Source organism: Gekko japonicus, unplaced genomic scaffold, assembly GCF_001447785.1.
Source record: "Gekko japonicus isolate JY-2015 unplaced genomic scaffold, Gekko_japonicus_V1.1 scaffold26, whole genome shotgun sequence".
Classification (NCBI taxonomy): Eukaryota; Metazoa; Chordata; class Lepidosauria; order Squamata; family Gekkonidae; genus Gekko; species Gekko japonicus.
In genome coordinates, this window is record NW_015174844.1 from 2,650,776 (window position 1) to 2,671,387 (window position 20,612).

Genomic DNA, 20,612 nt, shown 5'->3' on the forward strand with positions numbered 1-20,612 from the left:
CCTACTTCTAATGTATATGAAGAAAGTTTTATTGTTGGTCTTTATATTTTTTGCTATATGCTCCTTATATTCCTTTTTTGCTTGCCTGATCACAGACTTGCATTTTATTTGCGACAGCCTGTGTTCCTCTTTATCAACCTCACTGAGACAAGCTTTCCACCGCTTAAAGGAATCCTTCTTACCTTTTACAGCTTCCATTACTTTGTTAGTTAACCATGCAGGCTTTTTCCTATACCCATTTGTGCCTTTCCCAACCTGCGGTATATATTATAACTGAGCCTCTAGGATTGTAGTTTTAAATTGTCTCCAAATTGTCTCCAAGCTTCCCCAATGATTTTGACCCTTTCTACTTTTCCCTTCAGTTTCCTCCCCACATGTCCCCTCATATCAGAAAAATTACCCTTTTTAAAGTTAAAAGTGGTTGTGTGAGTCTTTTTGGCCAATTCCCTATTTGTACAAATGTTGAACTCAACAACATTATGATCACTGTTCCCAAGCGGTGCAATCACTTTTACATCTCTCACCAGGTCTTGAGTGTTACTTAGGACCAAATCAAGGATCGCCTCTCCCCTGGTAGGTTCCATGACCATCTGCTCCATAGCACAGTCATTTAGAGTGTCTAGAAACTCAATCTCTTTTTCTCGACTAGAACACATATTGACCCAATCAATGTGTGGGTAGTTAAAATCACCTATTACGACACATTGTTTTTGTCTAGCTGCTATCTTTAATTCATTCATCATTTTATAATCCTCCTCTATCTTTTGACCTGGTGGGCGATAACAAACTCCCAGTGTTAAGCTTCCTTTTGGGCCCACTATTTCAACTCGTAGCATTTCCAGAAGGAAATCCAATTCATTTTCCCTCTCAATCTTACTGGACTGTATATCCTCTCTGACATACAGAGCCACCCCACCTCCAACCCTTCCCCTCCATCCTTCCGATATTATAACCGGGAATCACCATATCCCACTGATTTTCCTTATCCCACCAAGTTTCTGAAATACCCACAATGTCTATTCCCCCCCCCCAACACCAAGCACTCCATCTCCCTGATTTTACCCCGGACACTTCTAGCATTTTGTATAGAAACACCTATAGTTTCCCATACATGTTAAGCCTGCAACCTTCCTCTTGCTCTCTCGAGACCTTGTCAGGCAGTCCATATCACTAGCCATAGTCTCAATGAACAATTCCAATCCACCTCCCTGTAGAAAAGCAACAGCTACCCCCTCATCTCTCTGAGATGAGCCATCCCGAACCAGAGACTTTTCATCTCCTGTTGGCTTTCCCCAAATATTCAGGTTAAAAACTGTTCTGCCGTTTTTTTGATTTAAAGGGCCAGCAGCCTTCTCTGGACAAGTGGAGACCGTCTCTTCTGTACAGCTCCCTCTTGTTCCAAAAAGCATCCCAGTGCCTAACAAACTTGAACCCTTCCCCCCTACACCATCGTCTCATCCATGCATTGAGACTCCTGAACTGTGCCTGTCTCTCTGGCCCTGCACGTGGAACAGGTAGCACTTCTGAGAAAGCTACCTTGGAGGTCCTGGCCTTGAGTTTCCTGCCTAGCAGCCTAAATTTTTTCTCCAGGACCTCACGACTGCATTTCCCCACATCGTTGGTACCAACATGCACTACGACCACTGGCTCCTTCCCAGCACTATCTACCAGCCTATCTAGAACATGCGTAATGTCCGCTACCTTCACACCAGGCAGGCAAGTCACCATACGGTCAGTACGCGGTACACGGTTGTAGTTCAGTTTCTTAGCCACTACACTACATCCATTTGCTGTGTCTTGATGCTCAATATTATTTATAGTGGAGAAATAAAAGACAGTTGGCAAGCTGTTGTCCTTTCTAATACTTCCCCTTTAAACTTCTGCACTAATCCTGTGAGAGGCATGAGTTTATCAGCTACACTTGTTATTCCAGGCTTTCCTTATCATACCGTCTCACAGGGAGGTCTGGATGCTGATGGCCCATTTCAGAGCTTTTTTTGACGGCTTCTCCAGTGTGCTGGAATGAACTTCCAGTAGAGTTGAGAACCATCTCCTCATGTTGTTTGACAGATGTGTACTGTTAATGTTTTAGTAATGGTGTATATAGTTTTACAGTTGTTCATGTTTGATGTAACGGAGGCCTTGACAAAAATATTTTGGCACTGTGAGCTAGCCCAAAAATCTGGGTACCAGACTCATTTTCCATCCCTTCACGGTTTTGTGTTTTAATGGACCGAATTTCTAAGTATTGCTACCACAAATCCTAACCTTAACCTCTATAGTTTCTCATAATTTTCCTCTAGCTATGACAAAACTCTGGTAGTATGTAAACAAACACCGGGGCAGCCTTAATTGTCATCATCACCACAGCAAAAAGCTAACTGCTAATCGTAGCCTAATTGCATTCCATTATTGCTTTTAAAACTCATTTTAATTGAACATAGGAGCCAGTATAGAAAGAAACTGATTAAGAAATAAATTCACAAACCACCATTGAATGGTGTACAGTTATTATTGCTTGTTTATATGTAATGCAGTGTTTAAGAGCTTCAAGAACATTTGTTTTGATGTCATACAACAAAACACTCTGATGCAAACTAATATTCAGAGATACGAAACATCTGAATACCAAGTCAACATCAGGGGAAGGCCTTGGCCTCTGTACCCTGTTGTTGGACCTCCAGAGGAACTGGTTGACCATTGTATGAGACAGGATGATGGACTAGATGGACTATGGGTCTGATCCAGCAGGCCTCTTTTTATGTTCTTAATATGCTTTTGGTTGGATGCAGCCCACTTTTTGTCAAATCTCTGTCAGTTCCTTTAGTTATTAGGTTCCCCATTCCACATGACTTCTGTCCCATGATCCCAAACATAAACTTTTGATGTCGAAGAGGACTCCTTCCTTTTTATCCAGTGGAAAAACTAACTATATCCACCCCTTTTTATTTCCGCTGAGAATTGCTTATGGAGACTGCAATAAAATTGTGGAAAATAGGTGCCCTGGTGACTGGGATTTGTCAAGCTCTAAAATAATTACCAGTTGTTGTTTTTATATTATAAACTGCTTTGACTCCATATTTATGAGGAAAGGGGGTATATAAGTAGTTTTTAAATATATACATACATACATGTGGAAATAATGTTTTAGGACAAATTGAAAACAATAGGCCCAGAGGAAACTACCCTTCTTGCTCGGGATCCTAGAATACTCAGAATGTTATATGTTAAGGTAGGAAATGCTGTTTTATTTTATTTCTGTTTTTAAAGGAAACCATTAAAAAGAGGGCAGACCTTGCTGCTCTGCAGAAGCTACTGCACAATTCTCTGGATTTTAGTGCTTTGTTTTTTGTTAGAGTTGTGGCAGAACAGGTCTGCTCTGGTCTGCAGGCCATATTCCATCCTGCCTCCCAAAGGTTCCCTAACTTCTGGAGAGGCTTTTGTTTCTCTCTCCAATAGCCCGCCACCACTGCCTGACTTTTGTACAGAATTGCCCACTGGGAGGGTCAGGGCTCCCAGCTTCCCTTCCAAGTTCTGAGGCTTTGCTTCTGTGTCTCCTGCTGCCCAGCACCTGGTCACCACGAGGACAGTTTACTGCCTTGCGCGTCCCAGGTGGAGTAGCCACTTGCCAACCACCTGCTTTCCATCTGGCGTTCTATTTAAAATAGCGTGTCCGAGACAGTGGGGGTCTATGTGGTACAGAGAACCACTCCCAGCTTCAAAAGTTTAAAGTATTTATTTAAAAGAAAATATTTTCCAGCATCCTTTTAGCACAGCACCAATTGAGCAAGGGAATCCAAAAGAAATAGGTAAAATGCAAATCCTCTGTCCCTCTCTCTATACATGCTCTATCGGTAAAATATAGGACAACGTCTTTAGCTTAAATGGTCCAAGTCTCTACAGTGTTTCAGTTACGTTGAAGCTTGCTCCAACTCTCACAGGCGAGCACATGGTCAATGGCTGCCAACTCAGTGGAGAGTCTGCCTGTCTCCTCTCAGGGACACAGCACCCAAAGGAAAGAGCGCTCCTTCCTGTTGCAAGGAAGTTTTATCATATGTCTCTCCTCCCACTGATGTGATCAGCTCAGTTCAAAGAAGTGTTTCCTGAAAGGCCTAGACATTTCCTTCCTGGAGTTTGTTCTAGTCTAAAGTTTTCCAAGTCTTTGTTCCCTGCTTGGAGGGGGGAGAAGGGGGGAGCTTGGCCCATCCCATTGTCTCTAGCTAGCATTTCTTAAGCATTTTTTACCTTAGGTGAGCTTGGAAAGCCATTGACTGGCTTCCTTTTCCCTGCTTATTCTCTGTCCAGTGGGGGGAAAACCTGCTAAAATGCAAAGTAGAGGTTTTGCCCATTGCCAACCTCCCAGGAGACAAAAAAGAAGCATTTCTTCACAAGGGTATTAGGATAACTGCTGTGCTGGTTCCTCTGGGACACAATCCTTACATGTTCTAATGATTTCAAATTTCCTGCTAGCTGAGGCAAAGCTGTTTCTCAAGCACATTTTCCCATAATATCTAGACCATAAGATAAAAATGATGGTTATAGAGACACTTTCTGATGGCACTGAGGTGTGTGCGTGCGTGTGTGTAAATACCTCAGAAATGTAGCATTTATGGGCTAAGGAAAAATCAGTTACCTATTTTGAGGCAACTGTTTGGTGGAACCATTGCACATTAGCAGTTAGAAGATTTTTGGTGGAAAGCACACCAAAGAGATGTAAAAGATTACACCTTTTTTCTCATGTACATTAGTCATATTCTAGAATAGATCTATTTCTTGTATCTAAATTGTTGCCTAGAATTAATATGTTAGTATAAATCTATATTACTCAATATTCAGACCATGCTGTGGTTACACTGACATTTCAAGTTTATAGTAAAAAGATTGGATTTGGTGGTTGGATAATAATCTATCAAGTGACAAAGGGTTGTGTGCTAAAATTGAGCAAGTGTTGGATGATTATTTTAGGATAAACACAGCTAATGATGTTTCTTCTTTAACAGTCCAGGAGGCGAGCAAAGCTTTTGTTAGAGTGCTGTTTGTTAGAGTGATAATGGAGCTTCATATAGGGGGAAAAACAGAGAACAAATTAGGAATGATAATAAAGCTAAAATCAGATCCTTGGAAAGACCTCTACAGGCTGCTAATAGTCAGAATGTAATTAATAAATTAAGAGAGGTAAGACGGGAGTTGGAAGCTTTAGCTATTGAAATGATCAGAAAGAACTTATTTATGAAACAGATTTTTTTTAAAGTTTTGGTGGACGAAGTGGGAAGTTCCTGGCAGCTAGAGTTAATAGAAAGAAAGCTAATGGTAAGAAACCAAATCGTGTAGAAACAAGATTGCTCTAACTACTTTAAGAGATGAAACCTTACAAGAGTTTTTAAAATTTTGTGGTAATCTTTATAGTTGAGAATTCCAGGATCATAAGTTAATAGAGACTTTCCTTAGCAAAGTCAACTTTCCTTGGATAAAGCTTGAGGATAGGCTTAAATTAAATGAACCAATTGCTTGAGTGAAGTTGCTAATGTGGTAAAAAAGCTTAAATTGACTAAAGCACCAGGATTAGATGGATTTACAGCAGAATATTATAAAACTTTTTTTTGGTGAAAATTAAGTGTTCTCTTAACTAATGCTATAAATCAAATTTATGATGAAAGGAAACTCCCTATAGCATGGTTTACTGGGAAATTCTTGTGCACGTAAAAGATAAAGATGAAGTAGCAGTGGGTTGTTACTGGCTTATTACGCTACTTAATTACAACTGTAAGCTATTAACTACTATTCTAGCCACTAGACTTAATTCCATAGCTTTTAGGTACATTAATATTGATGAGATGGGGTTTATTATGTATTTTATTTATTTTTATTTATTGTTTATATTTATATCCCGCCTTTCCAGATATCTGGCTCAAGGCGGCTAACAACATTAAGATGGCATAAACAACCAAGTTAAAACAATTAATAAATACCATACCATTTAAAACAACACCAGTTGCAGTTAACCCAACAGAAATGGCGGTAATCCGAATCCCATCCAACAAAAGGGGTAGCGTCCAGTGGAATCTCAGGCCCGAGGGTGTTCTGAAATTTCAGACCAGATGATGTTCCAGGGCACTCTCCTCAGTGGCAGCCCCTAATCGAAAGCCTGGTGGAAGAGCTCCATTTTACAGGCCCTGTGGAACTGTAAAAGGTCCTGCAAGGCCCTGATGTTCTCTGGGAGCTCATTCTACCAGGTTGGGGCTGCCACTGAAAAAGCCCTGATTCTGATGACATTCAGCCTGGCTTCTTTCGGACCAGGGAGGGTCAGGCAATCTTGCAACCCTGACCGCAGTGCTCTCTGGGGCACATATGGGGAGAGGCAGTCCCTCAAGTCGGCAGGCCCCTGACCGTGTAGGGCTTTAAAGGTTAGCACCAGCAGCTTGAACCGAATCCGGTATGCTATAGGCAGCCAGTGCAGTGTGCTCAGCACAGGCTGGATGTGATCCCGTATAGAGAGACCCAACAACAGCCTGGCTGCGACATTCTGCACTAGCTACAGCTTCCGGATCTGGGACAAGGGCAGCCCCATGTAGAGAGTGTTGCAGTAGTCACTCTTGAGGTGACCATTGCGTGGATCACTGTTGCAAGGTCATTGCGTTCGAGGAAGGGAACCAGCTGCCTGATCAGCCGTAGGTGGTAAAAGGCCGCCTTGGTAGTGGCTGCTACCTGGGCCTCCATTGTTAAGGAGACATTCAGGAGTACTCCCAAACTCCTGACCCTCGCGCTGGCACCAGTGGTGCCCCACCAAAAGCTGGCAATGGGATCCCTACCCCCGACCCGCTCCGACTCAAGCACAGGACCTCCGTTTTCATTGGATTCAGTTTCAGTCGGCTCAGTCTAAGCCAGCCCGCTACATCCTGAAGCGCCAGCTCCAGGTCATCTGGGTCGGAGCCGGCCCGCCCGCCCAACAACAGCTATAACTGGGTGTCATCAGCGTACTGGTGACACCCCAGCTCGTGCCTCCGGGCAATCTGGGTGAGGGGGCGCATATAGATGTTAAACAACATCAGGGATAGCACCACCCCTTGCAGCACCCTACACACCAGTGGGTTCCTCTGGGTCGTTTGCTCCCCTAGCGCCACCCTCTGTCCCCGGCCCTGGAGAAAAGAGGCAAGCCATTGCAGGGCAAGCCCTTGGATTCCAGTGTCGGTGAGGCGGTGAATCAGTAACTGGTGGTCGACGGTGTCAAATGCCGCCAACAGATCCAACAACACCAGCACTGGTGTGCCGCCCCGATCCAGATGCCTTCGGAGGTCATCTGTGAGAGCGACCAGTGCCGTCTCCGTCCCATGACCCGGCCGGAAGCCAGACACTGTGGGTCGCAAAGCTTCAACCAATATTAGAAAGATGTTTAATCTGATTATGTTAAATCACAATGTTTAAAATGGGCATTCATGTTTTTGGATGCAGAAAAGGCTTTTGATAGATTAGAAAACCAATTTCTTTTAGCTTGTTTTGAAGCATATGGATTTGGCCAGTATTTTCAGCAATGGGCTGAGATAATTTATATGTATTTGTGGGCAAGACTAGCTATATCTGGCTCCTTATCAACTTCCTTCGCCATGGCAAGGGGTGTAAAACAAGGATGTCCTTTATCTCCATTACTTTTTGCTTTTGCCCTATGCCTTTTGCATTCCTCTTAACAAAGAATCCTTTGATCAGAGGAATTAAGTAGGGTCCATGAGAGTATAAAGTTGCATTATTTGCTGATGCTATTTTTATATCTGACTTAAATCAGTCTTGTAGGCAGTGTTCCCTCTAAGCTGAGTTAGTGTGAGCTAGCTCACAGTTTTTTAGCCTCCAGCTCACACATTTTTGTCTCAGCTCAGGAAGGAGGGCTCCAGAGCACACTGATTTATGCAGCAGCCAAATCGCTCGCTCACAACTTTAAGGCCAGCAGGTCACAAAGTAGAATTTTTGCTCAGAAGACTCCACAGCTTAGAGGGAACATTGCTTGTAGGTAGCTTCAAGCAATTATTTCTGGTTTCTGGTCATAAAGTATGACCACAGGTGCTATTAATGAACATAGATCCTAGAGAAATAGAGGATAATAATTAGTTAAGAGCAGCTTCAAGATCTATAACAATAGTTAAATACCTTGAAATTGATATTTCTTTATCTAATAAAATTACATTTACTATGAATTGTCCGCTGGTTATAGGAAACATCAAGGAAACTCAGACTGCATTGGAAGTATTAAATCTATCATTATTGGATAGGATTAATGCTGTTAAAATGACCACACTACCTAAACTAGTTTATTTGTTCCAAAATAAACAGAGTCAATCTTGGTCTTCTTATCTTTATAGTTGAACACAAGTCCTTCTGGAAATGTCCATCTATATGAAATTGAATTATTATGGAGGAAGAAAGTTAAGTCTTTGTATTGTCACCTTCGCTTCCGCACCTCAAATGGAATATCCTTTAAAATTTTCGCTTCTTCATCTTTTACTTTCAAGGTTTTCCCAGATGTAGCTTTCAAAACAGCTTCTCCAGTAGATCTCTTGGAGAATTTCACAAATACTTCACCAGGTAGCTTATTTTTCTTGATGATGATGATGAAGAAGAGATGGGATTTATACCCTGGCCTTCACTACCCAAAGGTGTCTCAGAGCGGCTTACAAACTCCTTTCCCTCCCCCTCCCCGCAACCCTGTGAGGTAGGTGGGGCTGAGAGAGCTCTTGACAGAAACTGCTCTTTTCCAAGAACAGCTCTTACGGCTTGCCCAAGGTCATCCAGCCAGGTGCAAGCGGAGGAGTGGGGAATCAAACCTGGTTCTCCCAGATTAGAGTCCGCGCACTTTACCACTACACCAAACTGGCTCTCTATGAAATGTGAGTAGGTCCGATAAGTCAGATCCATATCGTTTTGCAGTACATCTTGTTTAAGTTCTGTAATTGGTGCTAATGCTTCGCTTAAAAGTTCTTTTAAATTTTCTCCTTTTTGTTCTGGAATGCCTTGAAAGCACAAGACATACATTGGTCTTTCCATTTGAAGCTGCAACAGTTGACCTTTACCTAAGATTATCTCTTTTTCCACTTCTTCCAGTTTCTGTTTAATATCTTCTGTTTTTGTCTCAACTTTCTTAATGGCTTTCTCAGTATCATTTGCTCTTTTATTCATCTGTGTCAGTTGCTTTTGGACTCCATCCAGTTTGCTGTTGATGTTTGACATCTGCTCCAGCAGAGGGTGCAATGCCAGTGCCAGCATATTAGGAAAGTCAGCAGCTACTTCCTGTGTCTGGGAAGGAGTCGTTGGTTGATTATTTCCTGTGAGAGGCTTCTTTTCCGACGCCATTCTTCTCCCTCTACCAGACATTGTTTACACAAGGAGAAAGTTTTAAAAGTTAAAATGAAAGTTCTCTCATTTGAAAACGCTTTGGACTGTTTTGTACCTTTCGGTCTCGTTTGCTGTCTGTCATGGTCAGTTTTGCTTTTTTCCTCTGTTTATCGTTCAAGAACTGTTTAATTTTGTGTGGGGGGGAATCCCCAATTCTTCCCCCACCCGTCACTTATCTCATGAATTGCTGCCATTCACCTTGAAGGCTCAGCCGCTTGTAGAGGGGATTGGTTAACTCGCAGTTTTATTGCCTTTAAGTTACTGTAGGAGCTCATTCACACTGGATCGCTTATCTGCTTCCTCCGGTAGCCAGATCTAGTTGCCAGGATCCCAGGATCCTGTCAATGTCGACCTGGGAGAGTTGGCTGAAGTAGTCAAATACAGAATCCAAAGGTGGCTAAGCTTATGTACTGTATTGATATTGGCGGGCAGGTCATGGTGGAGTGACAAGACTTTATTTGCAAAAAAGCTTGCAAAGGCCTCACAGCTAATAGCCAATTTACTAATATTTTGGGTTCTCTCCATGAGAGAGGTTAGAGATCTGATTCTCCTAAACAATTGTGCTGGGTGAGAGCTAGCGGATGCAATGGAGGCTGTAAAAAAATTCCTTTTAGCAGCCTTCACTGCCATCTCATAGGTTTTCATAAACACCCTATAAGATGTTCTTGCAGCTTTGTTACGAGACCACCACCAACCGAGTTTTAGGAGTCTTCTTCACTGCTTCATCTTCCTAAGCGCTGTGGTGTACCATGGGGCTAATCTGGGGCAGGAGCGAAGAGGGTATTGGGGAGCAATCTCATCGATGGTTTCAGAGAAACAGGTATTCCAACATTCTGTCAGCTCATCCAGTGAGTTGCCGGGAAGTATAGGATCCCACAGAGCATTCTGGAAGCCAGTTGGATCCATTAGTCTCTGTGGGTGAGCATAAATCCACTCACCACCTAGATGGGGTGGGGGTGGAACACTCAGCCGGACCTTCAGGGCATAATGATCTGACCATGACACCCTATTAACGGCGGTCCGATTCGTATCTTGTTTGCCAATAATATCTGTCACATCAGAGTTTTATTTCAAGCAGCTGCCTGGAGCCTCCCAAGGCATACCTCAGTGTAAGATACAAATTAAGCCTGCAGCCAGTCACAGCACTCTCAAGTACTATACAACTCCATCCAGGACATCTATAACTTGGATAATAGTGCACAGGTCATGGGGATGCATGTCCCTGAAAAGGGGGGGGGGCTGTGTTGGTGTGAATCTTGGAGAAGGGTAATATGCATAGAAATGGGAGAATTTTGCACAAACAGTCAAGGAGCAGAATAAGTGTTACGGTTTAAACTACTCTTCTGAGAACCCATACAGGTAATCCATCTCAGGACACAAGCACAAAATGGAAGCATCCACGTTTCCAGGTGGGGATGCAAAGATTTTGGCAACTGCAAATGGTTCATTGTGGCCTATCCCAAGTAAGTATGTTTGATGCGTCAGGTCTCATATAAGGACTGCCTACTAGTTAGCTCCATGCAAGGCCTGAAATGGGGATCTAGGATATGCTAACCCTGTGGATTTCCATTGCAGTATGTCTTCCCTGTTCTGGTATAGATGGCTAGTTTTGACTGTTGGGCTCCTGGGAGATTCCAGTGTCCTGTGCTGTTTCTGTCACCTTTGTGCCTAGCAGAGTATATGAGATGTGTATTACAGTTTGACTTCTTCATTCTGATTTGCGGCTGATTCAGTTATTGCTGACCAAAAGGGGAGATTTGCATTCTTACCAGCATCCTCTCTGATGGGATTTGAACTCACTACTCCTCTGTGCCACGTGGGTACTTTCCCCCAGTGAATTATTGGGGAGATGGCATACATTTTTTCCTTGCATGTGCAGCTGTGTTTTCTTTTGTAGCTACCCTGCATTCCTTTCACCTAGCAAAAGGCAGGGGCTTCTGCCCATCCCCCCAAGACCCAAATGCTTGTGTGGAAGAGATCTTAGGTATTCTGTCAGCATTGCTTCTGCCAAGTAAGCTGCATAGGCATATGGGTGAAGAAGTCAGATTGGTCATGTTTCTTACCTGAGTGTTTGCTTGGCAAAAAGGAACCTGGTTGCAGGAGAGGATTCAGGCTTGTTTATGAGCTGCTCTCTAGAATGTGTTTTTGATTCTGGGTCTGTCATGAGTCTTCCCATACCAGACACCACAGGATTCTCAGTTTTGGCAGCAGACAATAAGAATCACAAACAGAAATAATGGGACACAACAGAAATGGTGTACAAAGAGCAGCTGTGGGTGCTTATATGATGTATGTATGTGTAGAGTGGTACCATTGAAAAAGAGGTATATCTCTTGTTCTTTGAGACAAACAGGTCAGAACAGAAATTGAAAGTGTTGTGGAAGAGAGAGATAAGAGTATAAAAGTTTAATAGTGAGGGGTTTAGATAACTTGTAGCAGTACTGAGAATGCATACTATGGAGCACGCAAAGATAAATGGGTAAGAAATGGGTTTGTAAAAAAACAGTGATGTGGGTTCCACACGGGGATAAGGTTTTGTAGTTTCCCTGTTGCTGGTGTGGCTGTAGATAAAGTGCAGTAGCAATGGCACCTTACCATTTCCCTGCAGTTTTCATGCCCCATTCCTCCAGAGGTGAGCATCCCCTGCCCTGAAGTACCAGGGCTTTTGCATGATGTTAGAATATCATATTGATAAACCATTGTAACAATAGGTGTAGCAGGTTCTCTGAATTCTCAGCTTTCATTTTTTAAAAAGTAAGTCTCTGGTTCCTTCAGTTGCAAAGACATGCCCTTTTCCTTGTATCTCCACAAGGAGTGGGGATAGAGATTTACTTTTTTAATGGAGGCTGAAAATTCAGTGAACCTGCTACATCTATTATTAAAACACTGCATCAATATAATGATATTCTAGTGCTTAGTGGGGTAGGGCTGCCAAGTCCCCCCGGGGGGCGGATTCCCCCCCGCTTTGGAGGCCCCATTTCCGCTGCCGCGGAATCGGGCCCCGGGAGAAACCCTACCACGGCGTGCACGTCAGCCGGATGTGACGTGATGACGCCGGGCACGCTGGGGGCACTCAGGACGCCATCCGGGAGCCCCCCGCCGCAAGGAGAAACAGGTTTGGCAACCCTATAGTGGGGGTGTATGTGGAATGGCTACTGCAAGGAACTGCAAGGAACAGGTGAGGAAAAATGGCTGCCATGTGGCAAGAAAATCTGAATTTTCCCACCCACACAGCAGCCACCCAGAAGGTTTGAGAAAGATCAGAGAAAAGTCAGGGAAATCCCCGGAGGAGCACAAATGCTCTGCAGTGTTGTTGGAAAGCAGGAAAAGCATTGAACTTGGGACAGATAACCCATTCAGGAATGGCCTGAGTTAAAATGTTGAAAAATGCTTTTCTGTGGTTGTATGATCATGGTACTTTTGTGTTGGTATAAATATAAAAGTGGCCCCGAAAAGTGAGTTGAGCGCTGCATTCTCACTTAGCATCATTGTTCTGTATTAGTTAGCATTTTAGGTAAGATGTATACTGTTTTAAATGTTGGTGAATTATATTATGAATGTGTAAAACAATGTGGTTTTTATTTCTGAGAAATGTAAATGTCATACTTCAGAAGTAGATAAGGATGACGCCGGGCACGCTGGGGGCACTCAGGACGCCATCCGGGAGCCCCCCGCCGCAAGGAGAAACAGGTTTGGCAACCCTATAGTGGGGGTGTATGTGGAATGGCTACTGCAAGGAACTGCAAGGAACAGGTGAGGAAAAATGGCTGCCATGTGGCAAGAAAATCTGAATTTTCCCACCCACACAGCAGCCACCCAGAAGGTTTGAGAAAGATCAGAGAAAAGTCAGGGAAATCCCCGGAGGAGCACAAATGCTCTGCAGTGTTGTTGGAAAGCAGGAAAAGCATTGAACTTGGGACAGATAACCCATTCAGGAATGGCCTGAGTTAAAATGTTGAAAAATGCTTTTCTGTGGTTGTATGATCATGGTACTTTTGTGTTGGTATAAATATAAAAGTGGCCCCGAAAAGTGAGTTGAGCGCTGCATTCTCACTTAGCATCATTGTTCTGTATTAGTTAGCATTTTAGGTAAGATGTATACTGTTTTAAATGTTGGTGAATTATATTATGAATGTGTAAAACAATGTGGTTTTTATTTCTGAGAAATGTAAATGTCATACTTCAGAAGTAGATAAGGAAAAGGACATCTGCTTTTTAAATGCTGCTAAATTATAATAATTAAAAGGTTAAATAAAAGCTGGAAAAGCTTTGAAATTTTGAAATGTTTGTAACAGCTAGTAATATGACTTACTGCAGACATTTTTGTCAAAGTTGAAGAAGTTAGAACTAATTAATTTCTTGGGAGACATATGATGAAATGGTAGGTGTGATAACATATTTGAGTAGCATATGGTCGTTATGGGGCACCTTTCTAATGACTGAGCAGCAAATTAAAAATAGACTTTTCTGCTTTTCAGTACTTCTTATACCAGTTCTTTGTTTCTGTTATATTTAACTGTGCTTTCAATGCAATACTATGCATCTCTGCTCAGAAGTAAATTTTATTTTATTCAATGGAATTTACTTCCAGGTGAGACTAATTAGTACTGCAGCCATGATTTCATTGTTAAATGTAATTTTTCGTGTTCATAAGGAATTATGAAACTAGGTAGTACTGTACCAGTTAATGTGTCCTGCAAATTCTCAAATGCATTTCCATTGAAGTACAGAAATCTTTTTCCAAATTTGGACAAAATGCGCAGGAAAATCCCGCCCTTGAAGCTTAATATCTACTAGACAAAGACTTGTCAAGGTTGATGTTTGGGGAGGGCTAGAGGATTGCAGTCATTTCTCAAGCACACCTTTCTAGTTTTCCCCCCAACTCTCCCATTCATCACTGACATCTGTTTTCCAACCTGAACCTAGCCTCCAAGTCATGAAGATGGGGCCTATCATTTGCTCCCTCTCTGAGTTCCCTGTGAATTGCAGTTAGACAATACAGTGAAGAGAAAACACCCCTCCTTTCCCCCAGTTCCTCTATAATCCACAGAGAATTTGGGAGAAAGTGAAGGAAAGTGAAAGAAGGGATGATTTTTCTTGATTTCTACTGGTTTTTTATAAGAAGTGCAACCAATAATGAGACATTGCAGTAACTTGTGTATAAAAGCACAGCACAGTGGAAACAGAGCACATGGAGAACTTGGGGGAGGCACAGAGGGTAGTTTCTGTCCTTTTGTTCTTGACTTTTGTAGAAGGCGGCAGCAATGAGTGTTTGAACCTAGGTCTCCTAAATAGTGGGAGAGCTGATCACCATTAAGTGAGAGCATTGGCACATAGGGGGGATGCTGCCCTGTAAATGAAGGATACATGTGGTTGCCAATATGTAGATCCTATTCAGTCTAAGTGGCTGTAGCCAAGCCTCGATGCCTCTTTGCAATCTCTTCACCAGGGCTATATCACCACTGGAAAAAACTAGGTGCCAGTCTGACCTGGATCACAAACAGTAGACAACTTCTCCTTGAGCACCTGGACCAGCCTGACCCAGGCTGGCTGTGTCACAGCTGAGTTCCTTGGTGAACACTCTGAAGTGCCTCAAGACAAACACTGTCTCACTGTCTGCAAGAGAAGTCATTACTGAATGGCTTCTTCACTGCCTGATGTCGGTCACCAAGGCCACCTTGTGCAGGGCTTATGTGAAGTTCCATTAGGTGGCCACATCATTCATCAGGCAGTGCTCTAACATGCTCACCAGTGCCTGTTTCTCATGCAGGAGATGGTTGGCCTTCACACTGTGTGAAAAGTGAACCATGATCTTCTGGCAGGTCTGCAGAAGACCACAACATTCACAGGTTGGTGTGTATCAGCTGGGCTTCTGTTAGGAACTTAAGCTGAAAACATCCACCTAGTGAAGGAGGCGGGTTCTGTAATCACTGGTCTCCAGGTCCACAATGCCCAACTCTGCCTAAATGTTGGAACCACCATCAGTCACCGTGAAACCCCTGCTTACCCAGTTCTCTTGAATTCTGCTGGATGGTGCCAGAAAGTTTGGCTGGCATGTGATCTGCATCCATGATTTGCATGTTGTGTTGTGCCGGAAGACTGGAAAAGAGCAAATGTTGTCCCTATCTTCAAGAAGGGGAAAAAGACAGACCCCGGAAATTACAGGTCTGTCAGTTTGACATCAATACCTGGGAAAATTCTAGAGCAGATTATTAAAAGCTCTGTCTGTGAGCACTTTGAACAGAATGAGTTAATTGGTAGTAGCCAGCATGGGTTTCTCAAGAATAAGTCATGCCAGACCAACCTTATCTCCTTTTTTGAGAGAGTTACCAAAATGGTTGACTCTGGCAATGCTGCGGATATAGTGTATCTAGATTTCAGTAAAGCATTTGACAAAGTTTCTCATGATCTCCTTGAGGATAAGCTGGTTAACTGTGGGCTGGATGGTGTAACCATTGGATGGATTCATGGTTGGGTGAAAAATCGTACCCAACGAGTGCTCGTAAATGGCTCTGCGCCTACTTGGATGGAAGTCTCAAGTGGAATGCCACAGGGCTTGGTCCTAGGCCTGGTGTTGTTCAATGTTTTTATAAATGACTTGGAGGAAGTCATAGAGGGGATGCTTATCAAATTTGCAGATGACACGAAGTTAGGTAGGTCTGCTAATTCTGAAGAAGACAGAGTCAGGATTCAAAATGATCTAGATAGGCTGGAACAGTGGACTGAGACAAATAAAATGTATTTCAATAGAGATAAATGCAAAGTCCTACACTTAGGTACAAAAAAATCAAAGACATAGCTATAGAATGGGAGGGACTTGGCTTGACAGCAGCACATGTGAAAGGGTTCTAGGTGTTCTGGTTGATCACAAGCTAAACATGAGCCTGCAGTGCAATGTGGCTGTGAAGAAAGCTAATGCAATCTTAGGATGCATTAACAGAAGCATTGTGTCCAGATCAAGGGAGGTGGTAGTTCTGCTCTATTCTGCTATGGTCAGGGCCCCACCTGGAGTACTGTGTCCAGTTTTGGGCACCACATTTTAGGAAGGATGTTGACAAGCTCGAGCGTGTCCAGAAGAGGGCAACCAGGATGGTGAGAGGGTTGGAATCCAAGTCTTATAAGGAAAGGCTGAAAGAGCTGGGTATGTTTAGCCTGGGAAAGAGAAGGCTTAGAGGGGACATGATTGCAGTCTTCAAGTATTTGAAGGGCTGTCATGTAGAAGATGGAGCAGATCTCTTCTCTCTTGCTCCGGATTGCAAGACTAGATCTAATGGGTGGAAATTACGAGGGAGTCGTTACCGGCTAAATATCAGGAGAAACTTCCTAACTGTAAGAGTGGTTGAGCAGTGGAACAGTCTGCCTCGGGAGGTGGTGGATGCTCCTTTGCTGGACGTTTTCAAGTGGAGGCTGGACGACCATCTTTCGGGTATGTTGTAGGTATGTAGGGCTATCTTTCAGCTATGCTCCTGCAGAGTGCAGGGGGTTGGACTAGATGACCTGCAAGGTCCCTTCCAACTCTAACATTCTATGATTCTATGTGCAGCAAAGCCTGCTAATAGCCAACCCACTGGTTCCTTTCACCCTCCATATCACTTCTCTGCTACCCACCCACAGCCTTCTCAGGTTGCCACCAGAGCACAGTCAGCAAAAGGTAATGCACTCTGTGACTTGTTGCTAGTCCAGAGGTCTGTTGTGAAGTGCCCTATCGTCCTCACAGTTTAGTACAACTATGCCTTCACATACTCCCTGGCAATCCAATAAAGCATCGGCACCACTCTGCATTGTGCAAGAAGGGATTGCATAAGGATATAAGAGGAGCCCTGCTGGATCAGATCAATGGTCTGTCTGATCCAGCATCCTTTCTCGCACAGTGGCCAACCAGTTCCTTTGGAGGGCCAACAACGGGGTATAGAGGCCAAGACCTTTCCCTGATGCTGCCTCCTGGCTCTGGGATTCAGAGGTTTAGTGTCTCCGAATGTGGAGTTCCCTTCAGTCACCATGGCTAGTAGCCACTGTTAGACCTATCCTCCATGAATCCATCTAACTCCCCTTTAAAGCTGTTTATTTCTGTGGCCATCACTACATCCTCTGGCAGTGAATTCTACATTTTCCATGGAAACACAAACTGAAGCAGCCTACAGAACTCTAGGCCCTCAGCTAGGGAGAACAGATTGCTATCTAGAGTGATCATCTCACCAGGCAGGCATATGACTCTCTGTACTGCCTGCTTCTGCCCCCCTTGCTAGCACCTGTTGCTATCACCAAACATCTGCATCAGAGATGTTTAGTGTTCCTTGTCTACTTGAGAGGTGGAGGGCAGAGAGCCAGATGGAGTACTTTAGTGAGTCCCCTCTTTGCTGGCTGGTGGCCATACATCTTTAAAAAGTAAACTTTTAAAAAATGGAAAGTTTAATTTGTTTGCTTTGCTTTTTGTTTAAAACTAATTTGATTTTAATTAAATTTTATCCCCCCCCCAACAGAACCAACCTAGCCAAGTGAAGGAGAGCCTTACAGTCTAAAATGTAAAATCCCAGCAAAACAAATGGCCAAAGACTCAGGGAAAAAATGGAAAAATTAGCCTCCCCAAACACAGCAAATTAATAAAGCAAATAAAAAACAAAGACCCCTAGACTTCCCTTGCCTCATCCCCACCCAGTTCCCTTCCTAACTACACCTCCCAGTCAGAGAAAAAGGAAATAAGAAAGTTAAAAATCTAATAAAAGCCAAAATAAATCAAGCTTTCTCCAGAGCAGGCAAGGGTCAGGTCCAGAATATGGCCTCCAATCTCCAAGCTTTGCCTAGCAGGCCACATTCAGGGACAGTGTTCAGAAAATTGTTCCAGGTCTCAAGCCAGTCAGATTTTATATTCATTTCTAGACCTCTTTCTGCCCCATCCCTGTTGCCATGGAGCATTGCCTTATTGGCCATGGGCAGCTCTCCTGATCCCTCCCTGGGATCAGGTTGGCCTAGGACCGCTATCCCTCCCACCCCTGTTTCGTAGGGAAGCAGGAAAACCCCCAAACAAACTGCAAGCAGGCTATAGAACATGAGAAAGGCCTCCTGATATGATTCCTGATATTATTGTGAATGAAAACACTGAATCATATTGCCAATCCAATCTAATCCTGGAAATATCAGATATTTTATGGAGTCAGCAATAGCTGATGTTGCACATCCCTACTTCTATTTGTTGCCTAAATCGATTTAACTTCAAAAAGAGGTTCCATGCCAGACTTCTTACTGTACTATTCTAACCATATGGAGTTTAGCTAACACTTACACTCTAGAACAAAGCTTGAGTCCAGGGGCACCTTTTAAGACCAACAAAGTTTAATTCTGGGTATAAGCTTTTGTGTGCATGCACACTTCAGAAGTGTGCGTGCACAGGAAAGCTTACACCCAGAATTAAACTTTGTTGGACTTAAAGGGTCCACTGGACTCAAACTTTGTTCTGTTGATTCAAACCAACATGGCTACCCACCTGAATTTATACTCTGGGTTAAAGTCATGTCAACATGGGAGAATTGTTTATTTATTTAAATTATTTATGTGTCTATTGTATTTGGTAGATTTATCTGTTGTGTTCCTTTTATAAAATGCACTCACATTCTTTAGAGATAAAATTATTACAGTACAAAACTAAAAAAATCAGAATCAACAGCAGCATAAAATGCTTCAACATTAGAAAAGAACTGCATTTGAAAACGAGAATCAGTCAAACAGCAGTGAATGATAAAAATCAGTACGTTAATATACTGCTTTTCTTAAAAACCAATGTGGTATACAACTTACAATCAAGAAATCATAAACTATGAATTTAATGTATAAATGTTGTTTTTATTGTACACCGCCTTGAGCCCTGTTTTACAGGGGAGGGCGGTCTAGAAACCAAATATTATAATAACAACAACAACAACAACAACAACAACGACAATAACAACTTACATGACACATTTGTCTGATCCTTTGATCAATGTCTTCACATTCTGCATTTTCTCAATCCCTCCCTATGTTATACTTATACTCTCATAAGAACTGCAGAGGGATGATGAGCAATTTCTTTTGTGGCTGCATGAGTGCAATGGATATCCTTGGGATACTAGTGAAATAAGGCAGCATTCCTTCCCTTCTTTCCTGGGAGTATTAATTTGTGTAATTTTATGGACTTTAAAAACCATTCTAACCTTTAAATACTTTTTGATATCATTCACTGCATTAAATGTCTCTTGTGTTTCACTGCATCACTGGAGCAGTTTTGAAACCTGATTTTGAAAAATGTTCTAAAAACTGCAAGTTTACACTTGTGCATTTTAGAAATTTTTATTAGAATGTTAATAGAGCTCTTTATAGGAAGGACTAGCAGTAAAGCCCGTTGTGAAAGCAATACAACGGGATCTAGAAAGAGGCTCTGGGGCAGTGCTCTGGCTTTGGGCAAACAGTGTCAATTTGCTGTGGTGACCTCAGCAGGGTATAATGACAGAGTCCACTGTTTTCTCCAGAGGAACTGATCTCTGCTACCTGAAGAGCAGTTGTAATTGTGAGTAATCTGTAGCCCTCACCTGGAGATTGGCAACAATTGTTACCCAGGACAAAATGGCTGGTTTGGAGGGTGGAGTCTATGGCATTCTACCTGTCTGAGGTCCCACCCCTCTGCAAACCCCACCCTCTCCAGGCTCCACCCCTCAAATCCCCAGGAATTTGTCAGCATGTAGTTGGCAACCCCATCTCCTTCCCAGCTAGCCACCAACCTACCATTATCTGCCCCTTTGACTTCAGCTGACTTCTGCCCTCCCTTCTGCAGAACAGTTGTAATACTGAGTGCTCTCCAGCCCTCACCTGGAGATTGGCAACAATGGTTCCCTATGTGAGACTGACTGGTTTGGAGGGTGGAGTCTATGGCAGTGTACCTGTCTGAGGTCCCACCCCTCCTCAAACCTCACCCTCTTCAGGCTCCATCCCTCAAGTCTCCAGGAATTTCCCATCTGGAGTTGGCAACCCTATCAGGATTGGCCCCAATGTGTTTTCTCCCAAAGGCCAAAGTAGGTGACAGGACCAAGCTTAGTTGCCTACCAACAGGCACTGAGGGGAATGTAGGGTTGCCAGCTCTAAGGAGGGAAATACCTGGAGGTTTGGGGGGTGGATTCTGTAGAGGGCCGGGCGACGGAGGCATCGGCCTTCTGTCGCCCGCCTTGCCCCCCCAATCTCGGCCCGGGCGACCGCGGCTCCCGCCAGCG

General features: G+C 43.4%; 1 protein-coding gene across 1 annotated transcript in view; it reads left to right on the forward strand.

Annotated features, from left to right (window-relative positions):
- The window catches only part of LOC107121519 (RAC-gamma serine/threonine-protein kinase), a 208,604-nt gene that overhangs the window by 35,667 nt on the left and 152,325 nt on the right, over positions 1-20,612 (forward strand). The gene's annotated exons all lie outside the window — the stretch shown is intronic.